Genomic DNA, 10,213 nt, shown 5'->3' on the forward strand with positions numbered 1-10,213 from the left:
AGATCACAATGATATATGGGAATATGACAGTAAATACTAAATATTAAACATTATGGTGCAGCACGTGAGATCGACAGCGCACAGTGTGCTTTGAGATAGGAGCCCAAAAGGGGCTCCTATTAATTCTACTTTCAGCTTCTCCTATGCATATCTCCTATATAAATTCGGCACCCAGCTTTGTGGTGTCCAGTATCACTGAAATGCAGCCAGATGCTGCTCAATTTGTGTTTTCACACTTTCCTGACACGCTTGCGTTTGAATATAACTCTCCATTTCTCTGTGTACCTGGTCTCTACCACTACACTCGCTGTCTATGGGACATTTCTGTCTTCTTTCAAATAATGGTATGATCCCAGTCTGTCTCTTACAGCGTTTGGCCACATGGTGTCACTGATGAAACCTGTGTGCTTGTAGAAACTGAAACCAGATGAACCAGAAAAGAAGGACATTAAAATGAAGTGTCAGCTACACAAAGGCAAAGCTGTTCAGTTGTTGGTGTGAGTTATTTAAATGGAGGATGGAGTCAGACTTTAAGCTGCTGGACTCAGTCACTATATCCTGTTCTCCTCATAGAACCTGGATACACAGACTCACCTGTGACACAGTGACACACAGTGTGGGCTACACACACATTAGAAAGTGGATCAGTCACACTTGTACAATCATTTGTAGTCCTGGGCAACCATGAACACTTTGAATCACCATTAATGGCTTTGTTACAGCAACATGCAATCATGAGTTCAAAAGTAGTGTATTGTGCACTTATTTTAATAGTACTGCAGTATGAGAAGTGCAACATTCAGTGTGCAGAAACACATCAGGTGCTTTCTAACAGCAGTGTTCCCTTTAACACAGCAGTAGTTCAAATATTTCTGTCAATCTGAGCTGAAACATGAATCTAATCAAATATCAAATCAAAGTTCTTTGCCTCTGCCAGGACGTCAACATTTGATCTAGTTTGTTCCAAAGTTCCCCTCAGAGTCCAGAGCCACCAACATACCTTTGACCAACAGCAAGTGAACATTTATAAATGTGTGTTTTCAGAACAGGAACCAGCAGAACTATTTTTCTGTTATCAGGCAGCAGCACAAACGCTCATCAGCTCATTTACTGTGCAGGACTTTGAGTGTGTGAAGTGTGTGTTTGTGCTGGATTTCCTTTGGAGAATCTCAGTCAGAAACAAGACAAAGAAAAACTCTTTCAGTCGTCCAGGTTGAGTTGACAACATGAACTGCATTTATCTTTCTCTGACTTGACATGTTCTTCCTCCTCTGCACTGAGCCAGCTGCTAAGACACAAGCTCACTGACATTTTCTGATGATAAAGAAACTCTCTTCTTCTGTACAATATGAGCAGCAACAGAGAACAAGCTCTCACAGGTACAGATGTTGCAGCTGTGGCCAAGTACATGTGCTGCATGTTTGGAGTAGCACTCTAATGGACAGGCCTCTGTACTGATGGTGGGCTCTGCTCTGTATCCACCACACTGTTCTCAGCTGAGTCTTCCTCCTGTTCACAGTCTGATGAAGCACCAATAGGGCCAACTTTTTCTCTGGTGGCTCGGATGTTGTTGCTTCCACAGGTTTCCCTCCAACAACCCTCTGTTCCTTCAGTAGGTTCAGTAAGATCTGGGTAAACACTTGAGCTCCTTGAATCTGGCTCCAGTGCAGCAGCAGTTTCACATATACAATGTTGGCATTTTGTTTGCGTGTCTCCAAGTCTGTTCTGAATGTAGACTTGAATTTGACCACGTAGGCGGGGTCATCATCTGAGCTCTCCATCACCTGAGAGAGACGACAAAACACAGAATCACAGAGCATGAAACCAACTTTTCTCCTCCCAGAGGTTCAGTCACAGACCTGCAACAGAAACAAGAATCAAAGATTCAAATGACGTAGAGCATTCATTTACTTATATACACAAACATGTCCTCTACATATTCATGCTGTATTTACACACACATACAGAGGCTGTTTGTCTCTCACACACAGACAGGACACTGAGAAATACATCATGTTAAATATACCTGCAGGGTTCCAGCTGTGCACGTTGTCCCTGTTAGCTGTGATTGCCATGGCAACCTTGGTGTTGTGCGTGATGCAGGGACGTGTTCAAAGGCAGACGTCTGGCAGCAGCATCATATTTGATGCACTATCTGTACTGAGTGTGCTGACTTTATTTCAAATGTCCCACTGCTGTGCAACATGAATCACATGTTAGCACGTTTCTGTAACTCCCAGGTAACCATGGTTACCCAGCCACGCCCAGTAGTCTCCAGAGAGACCAACAGCAGGTTCATGTTGTAACACCGTGGCTTTCGTAGTCTCTCCTTTTTCTACAGCTCATGTGTTCTTCTTGTGATGCTGCGTCTTGAGGCTCATACATGCCGTCATTTGTTGATCCTAAGAACGCTCCTCAGACCAACTTCTTCATCAACACTAATCGGCCTGCAGTTTGTAGCTACTAGACTCCTCCCACCAGCTGAATCTGCGTAGTCTGCCCAAGCCTCCCACCTCTGTTTGTTTGGGTTTGTTTGCTGCCATCAACAGTGTGTAATGCATTTAAGTGATACTTCAGACATGAAGTACTCCGGTGATAAAAAACTCAACTTTGCTTCCAGATAACTTTAGTTGTATCAACACTGCCCTCTGGAACAGTTTAAAATGAACATGTCAAAGATCTGTACCTGTCTCCATGTTTCTGTCCCCGCCCCTTTCTTTCTGTCCTGGGTCATGGGAGCGCTGCAGTAGTATTAGGCCCACCGTCGATGCTCTCATTGGCTGAGACGCATAATGACGCCCATTTCAAGCCATCACTGGTCAACATCCCTCCTGTGACCCATGGCTTTTATATTCAGAGCCAGTGAGCACTTTCACAATAATCATCATTTTAAAACTGTGATTAAAATAATTGCTGACATTAATCAGTTAATGAGTTAACAAGATAATAACAGGTTAACTTGCCCTAATAATTAGACTTTGGTGACAAACCGATGTGATCTCCATGTTTCCTTTGTTGGACTGTGGGCGAGTGTCAGAAATGAACGTGTAGTGTTTAAATATGTGTCAGTTCCAGTTTTAGAGCTCTAAAGTGCAGCTATCATGTTAGGAATATGTTAGGAATAGACAGAAACACTGAGGTCAAATCTTTATTTTACCACTCGCTGCATTCTTGATGTTCATGAACTCAGCAGGTTCATGATTGTCTGCAGCATTAATCTCATATTTCCATCTAAAGTGTTGAATTTGACTGTTTGATGTTCTTTATGATCTCTGGCACCAGTTCATCTGTAGGCCGAGCTCAGTCCATCCATTTACTGAAATGATGTTTAAAGGTCTCCTTGTTCTGTGAGCGTGCACAGATCCTGCAGCAGAAAGCCTGGGTTAACAGAGAAATGATCATCACTGTGATGATGCTCATCATCTCTGACTGGGATTTGAGGTTTGGTAGTGAACACAAAGAAATCCTGGTAATGTTGGACTGGGTGTGGAAGCAGCTCCCAGTTTGAGTTCAGGAGACAGACACCCTCTCTACTTTGAAGATCAGCTTCAAACTTTCCTTTTTGATAAAGCTTATAGTTCGAGCTGGATCAGGTGACCCTGAACCATCCCTTAGTTATGCTGCCATAGAGATGGATAACAGACAGATTGTTGTTTTGTGTGTCTGCAGTCTGTCAGGCTGTCTGATCACAGAGGAAGGCTGTACTTCTCTGGCCTCAGCTCTGAGCTCCAACCCCTCCCATCTGAGAGAGCTGGACCTGAGCTACAATCATCCAGGCGACTCAGGAATTAAGCTACTGTCGGCTGGACTGAAGGATCCAGGTTGGAGACTGGACACTCTCAGGTATGAAGAGAATGTCTGATAGAGGAGGAAGAGCTGGAAACATTTCCTGTGTCCTTCACTCACTTCCTGTTTGTTTCCTGCAGATGACACATGAACAATCACACATGCAGGAACATCTAGGTCACAGGTGTACCTGAGATAGATGCCACTGTGTACCTAATAAGGTGTCAGCCATGTGTATGTTTCCCATGCTGTATGTCCACAGTGACAGTGAAGTCAGTGACACTGACAGAAGGATGAAACAAGGTTGTGAATCATTTCAGTCTGTGTGTGTGACAAAGAGGCAGACAGGAGCAGCTAACATTTGGAAATGGAAGCTTAAACTCTACATTCACAGCTGAATTCACAATAAATTTGTTCTCAAGTGCACATTTAGCAGCTAATGCTAATACTGTTTTCCTTTGCTTTCTACAACTGGAGCAGCTATTGCTAAGGAGGCCACTTTACTCTGCTAAGGATTTGTGTGACCATGATGGAAACTCTGATAAGCTAATGCTGCTAAGCTAATGCTGTTTATGCGCCCTGTTAGAATCAATATTTCATTCTCATTCTGTTGTTTTAGAAGAATATTAACGTCTCACATCATTATAACACAAGAGAAAAGGGTATTAGCGTTAGCTACTAACGCTTATTCACCTCAAATTAGCTTTAGCTGCTAATGGGAGCCTACTTAGCATAAACTGCTCTTATTGTTATAAGGAAAGAGAAAACGGTATTAGCATTAGCTGCTAATAATTATTCACCCCCAATTAGTTAGCCCCTAATGGCAGCCTACTTAGCATTAACTCCTGACATCGTTATAATGCAGGGGAAAAGAGTTACCATTATTGGATAATGCTAATTCACATCAAATTAGCAATAGTTATTAACGGTAACACGCATCACATTGTTAAAATGGAAGGAAAAATAGTATAAGCATTAGCTACTCATATTCTTAAAATGTAAGAAAAAACATTGTTAGCATTAGCGGATAAATTAGTATTAGCTAATAACTGCAACCTACTTAGCATTAACTCCTCACTAATATAATGCTTATTCACATTAAATGCTAATACCAAATAAAATATGGTAGTAGCATTAGCTGGCAATCCCTATTCACCTGAAATTAGCCTTAGCCACTAATGGCAGTCTACTTAGCATTAACTCCTCACTAATATAATGCTAATTCACATCAAATTAGCATTAGCTGCTAGCATCAGCCTACCTAGCACTAGCTGCTCACATTGTTAAAAGGGAAGGGAAAACGATATTAGCATTAGCTGGTAATAATTATTCACCCCTAATTAGAATTAGCTACTAATAGCAGCATACTTAGCATTAACTCCTCACGTCGTTATAATGCAAATGATGCGAACTCGCATTAAATTAGCATTAGCTAATAACAGCAGTCTATTTAGCAGTAGCTGCTCACATTGCTGTAAAGCAAAGGAAAACGATATGAGCATTAGGTTCTAATGCGTATTTGCCTTAAATTAGACGTAGGTGCTAATGGCGGCCTACGTAGCGTTAGCAGCTCAGATTGTTGTAATGCTAGGGAAAAGAGTGTTAGCATTAGCCGTTCACATTGTTAAAAAGTTAAGGGAAATAGTGGTCGTGTCCAAATTCATGGGCTGCATCCTCCTGAGGACCCGGCCTTCGCGGTCTACGTGGGCCGGGTCCTCAGACGGTCGGGTAGGCCGGAAGTAAATGGCAGTGAAATTGGACGGTCTAGCCTTCTGATTAACGTCACCGCTGTCTCGGTGGAGTTTAATAAACTCGGCCGTCTGCTCCTTGCTATCTAAAATATAACAGGACACTGGAGTAAACTCTCGACCGTCTCACACTTCTGTTTAATCAGTTTTCTGTTTGACGTTTAGTCAGCTGTATAAAAACCAAGGAGGAACCCACTCGGGGGATTAATAAAGTTTTATTTTATCTAATCTAATAAGTTTAATCTCAGCCAAACCGATTTACTCACGAACAAACAAAACACTGAAAAAGCCCAACAATAACATTTTTAGGTTGTCTCAGGTACTTATATACTACGTTTAACCCGAGTAGCGAAAGTCCGCGGTGATCTGAAAATGATGTGCCGGAAGTTGTGCCGTTCTCAGCGGCTTCAGTGACCCTCAAGCTCCCGGCTCGCTATCGAGCTGGTGGGTAGCAGGCGTCTCCGAAAACGTCGAAGCACTTTTCCAAATATGCGATATCTTGATAAACCGAGCAGATATTTGATGTTTACACAGCTACTTTCTCGCCTGAAAATATGTTAAAAGTTTATTTTGTGACCCAGAAAAATTAATAAGAGTAATTTTAAAACGTAGTACCGGCCGCCATTGCCGGAAACTAGAGTTTGGCTGGGCCGCGCTATGAATTCTGGGATAGAAGGGCCAAGAAGGATACACCCGACCCATCCTCAAATTCGGGGAAAAGGAGGACGCATTTGTCGGCTGCATTCGGAGCAGTCTACGAATTTGGACAGCCTCCGGCACGTCGCTGTGACGTAATCGGTCTACAAATGCGGCCTCAGGAGGATGCAGCCCATGAATTTGGACACAGCCAGTGTTAGCATTAGCTACTCACATTGTTAAAAAGTAAGTGTTAGCATTAGCTACTCACATTGTTAAAAAGTAAGTGTTAGCATTAGTGCATAATGCTAATTCACATCAAACTAGCATTAGTCAATAACGGCAGCCTATTTAGCATTATCAGATAATGTTGACCTTGGCCCACTGGGAAAGTTCAGAACTAAAGATTTAGGAGTGTTTCTCGATAGCTTTCTCATTTGAGAAACAAATAAATTCTGTTTTTAAAACCAGCTTTAAGGTTTATATTGTTGATTGTCATTTATGCTTAGAGTTTTATAATCGATTGCATAATGATAGAGGTTTGATCCTTAGTAGTCTGTAAAGACTCTGTGTGCCTTCCAGAGTGCTCTGGCATGCACACACAACTTGGGGTCATGAGAGAGGTCGTACCCTCTCTTACTGATTTATGGTATAGGACAGGGGTCGGCAACCTGCGGCTCTTTAGTAATTAGCTGAAGTGTATTTTATTTATGTTAGTTCTTTTTTAACTTGTATTTCAAAATTGGAAGATTATTGTAATATTGAAATATAAATATAACATTATATTCTATTATTTTTTTGATCATAATAAGTGTCACGCTCGCGGATGCTGATATACCCGCCTAAACACCATGCATTTATCGAGACTTTCAACCCCAGGTAGGCCAATTATGGATCTTTGGATCCACATTATGTCAGCAGCTCCACCGTGAACTATGTTAAAAACCATCACTGCTCACGCCTCACAGACGACAGCTTACAGTCTGCATAAAGATGAAAGTGACTTCGTATAGCCCCGAGCTGCAGACGCTGTGCGCAGAGGTTCAGGAGCAGAAGTCCCATTGTAAACATATCACGGCAGACCCGACAATGTTTCCATGAACACGCTTTTCAGCATCTCTTTATTGACCACTTTTCACACACGGTTGCTGTGCGCATACAGCCGGCTGTAGCTTTGCAGCTCACAGCCCGACACACACCAACAACAACACAACAGCATAGATAGCACAGACGTTAAGTCAGCGAGGTGTGATTGCGGGTGCCGCTCAGGTGCATCTGCCTCCCCTGCAGCGGCGCTGCAGACCACGCCCCGCCACACACATTAACAAGGTAAAATACATATTTAGGCAGAATTTTTCAAATATCTATTTTTCATCTTTTAGCAGCAAAGTGCTTTTTTTCCCATTATTTTTTAAAAGTCAGGTCAAGGCTCCAAAAGCCCAAAGGCGATATAAGGGTGGCGGCTCACAACAGTTTTTGTTTGCTGGATCATTTTAGTTCAGCTGGGTGTCTTTGCTTTTGTTATATTTCTTTAAGAGTTCAAAATGTGTTCATTACATAAATAACATGTAATTTTCTCTGTAGCACTTCATGGATTTCATAAGCAACAATATATACAGTGTTATCTTCATTTTAGATGTCAGAAAGTATTTGTGGCTCCCAGTGTTTTCTTTTGTGTGGAAATCGCGTCCAAATGGCTCTTTGGGTGTTAATTCAATTCAATTCAATTGTAATTGTAAAGTAGATAGCACAATAAAAGGTTGCTGACCCCTGGTGTAGGGGGACACCTACTCTGTGTCTGGTTAAGTATAAGAGCCCTTTGTTAGGGGGACCACTGGACTTTTAGCACCAGCTTTGGGGTCACAGGGTCACATCTGGAACACACACACACACACACACACACACACACACACACACACCTACACTATGCACAGACTGGTACTCTGTGTTCATACCTGTGTAAGACGTCATATGTTAATGACCTTATGCATGTTCATGTAACCTCAATAAAGAGCAGTGTTACGAGGGAGCAGACGAGAGCGACTGAGGTCAAGTGGAGGAACGGCGCTGTCACAGTTCTCTCCCTCATGAATTGTCTGGTTCCAGCGGTGGCTCTGTGCTAGACGACCCATCACCAGCTTTTTCCAGCTTTTTCCACTGGTTACCAGTACGTCGTAGAATCCACTTACAGATCTTGTTGTCTTTAAATCTCTGAGTGGATTGGCTCCATCTTATCTCTCTTTAACAAAAATAATCCAAGTCGAGCCCTCAGGTCTGCAGATAAGTAGCTTCTGACCAGAACTAGCCATAAAAACAGAGGTGAGCTTTATCGATGGCTGCAGCCAAACTCTGGAACAGTCGCCCTTCACATCAGGTCGTCACCAACACTCGACATTTTTAAAACCCGGTTGGAAACACATTTGTACTCTGTAGCTTTCAATTCTGACGAGTCTTTATAGTAATTACTGTGTATGTTTCCTATTTTATCTCTACTCTGTGCAGCACTTTGGCTCAAGCTGTTTTTAAATGTGCTGATAAATAAATGTAGATTTCTTTGAATCAAACAGTGGAGCCGAGCTTTGAGCTCAGTGTGTAACAGTGTGTGTGTGAGAGCCATGTAATGTCCATGTGTGCATGCTGACTGCTCTGACCCCTCCTCCTTTCAGGGTGGAGCCTGCTGGAGTCCGATGGTTGAGACCAGGTCTGAGGAAGTGTAAGTGTGTTTTTAATGGGATTCATGAAAACAAAGCAGCACACATTCAACCATCTTCATCATGTCAGGAGTCATCATCAAAGTGTCAATCAATAAACAGATGATGGATCAATAACTGCAGCTGGATTGTGTTTGTTCTCTCCATCAGATTCCTGTCAACTCACAATCGACACAAACACAGTGAACACAAACCTCCAACTGTCTGACAACAACAGGAAGGTGACACATTTGGAGGAGGTTCAGTCATATCCTGATCATCCAGACAGATTTGATGGTTTGAATTATCAGCTGCTGTGTAGAAATGGTCTGACTGGTCGCTGTTACTGGGAGGTCGAGTGGACTGGAGAGGTCGATATATCAGTGAGTTACAGAAGAATCAGAAGGAAAGGAGACAGTAGAGACTGTGTGTTTGGATTCAATGATCAGTCCTGGAGTCTGTGGTGCTCTGATGATGCTCCTCGTTATGTCTGTCACAATAAGATAAAAACATCCATCTCCTCCTCCTCCTCTTCCTCCTCCTCCTCCTCCTCCTCCTCTGTCTCTAACAGAGCAGCAGTGTATGTGGACTGTCCTGCTGGCACTCTGTCCTTCTACAGAGTCTCCTCTGACACTCTGATCCACCTCCACACCTTCAACACCACATTCACTCAAACTCTTTGTCCTGGGTTTGTGGTAGGAATCAGATCTATATCAGATTTTTATCTATTGTCTCCTGGTTCCTCAGTGTCCCTGTGCTGAGTGTAAAGAGTGTCTCCTGTTAGAGAAACACTCTGACTGTTGAACAGATAGTTCAGTCTGTACATGTCTGTCTCTTTCACTCACAAACACGTTTTCACATTCATGGATTCAATCAGTTGATGTTTGAAACTCTTCTAAATGATTCCTTGTAAACTTCTTCCTCTTCAGTCACAAACAAACAGGAAGTGATGTCACATGTGTTCCTGTCCACACAGCAGAATGAGTCTATTGCTGACAGTGATGTACAAACAGAGTGAGCATTTCTGAGGCCAAAATAAACTGAGTAGTTCACTGAATGAACACTGTGAGCTCAGTTCCTTCATCATTAGTATGGATTATATATGTATATGTATTATATTAGTATCATATATATCAGGTGCTGCTGGTTTCAGTCATTGTGCAAATGTGCTGTTTGTAAGGTTGTAAAGCTGCAGTCAGCTGAGACTGAAGAAGTCACCTGATCAGTGAGCAAACGTGAAAACGTCCAGATGAACAGAATCAACCTTTTGGGATCAGCCAGCAATGCAGCATCATTGTTGTTCAGGTTCAGAGGTTTGCAGGAATGAACTGATGACCAGAAACAGCTGCAGAG

This window comes from Oreochromis aureus, linkage group 3 (genome assembly GCF_013358895.1).
Source record: "Oreochromis aureus strain Israel breed Guangdong linkage group 3, ZZ_aureus, whole genome shotgun sequence".
NCBI lineage: Eukaryota > Metazoa > Chordata > Actinopteri > Cichliformes > Cichlidae > Oreochromis > Oreochromis aureus.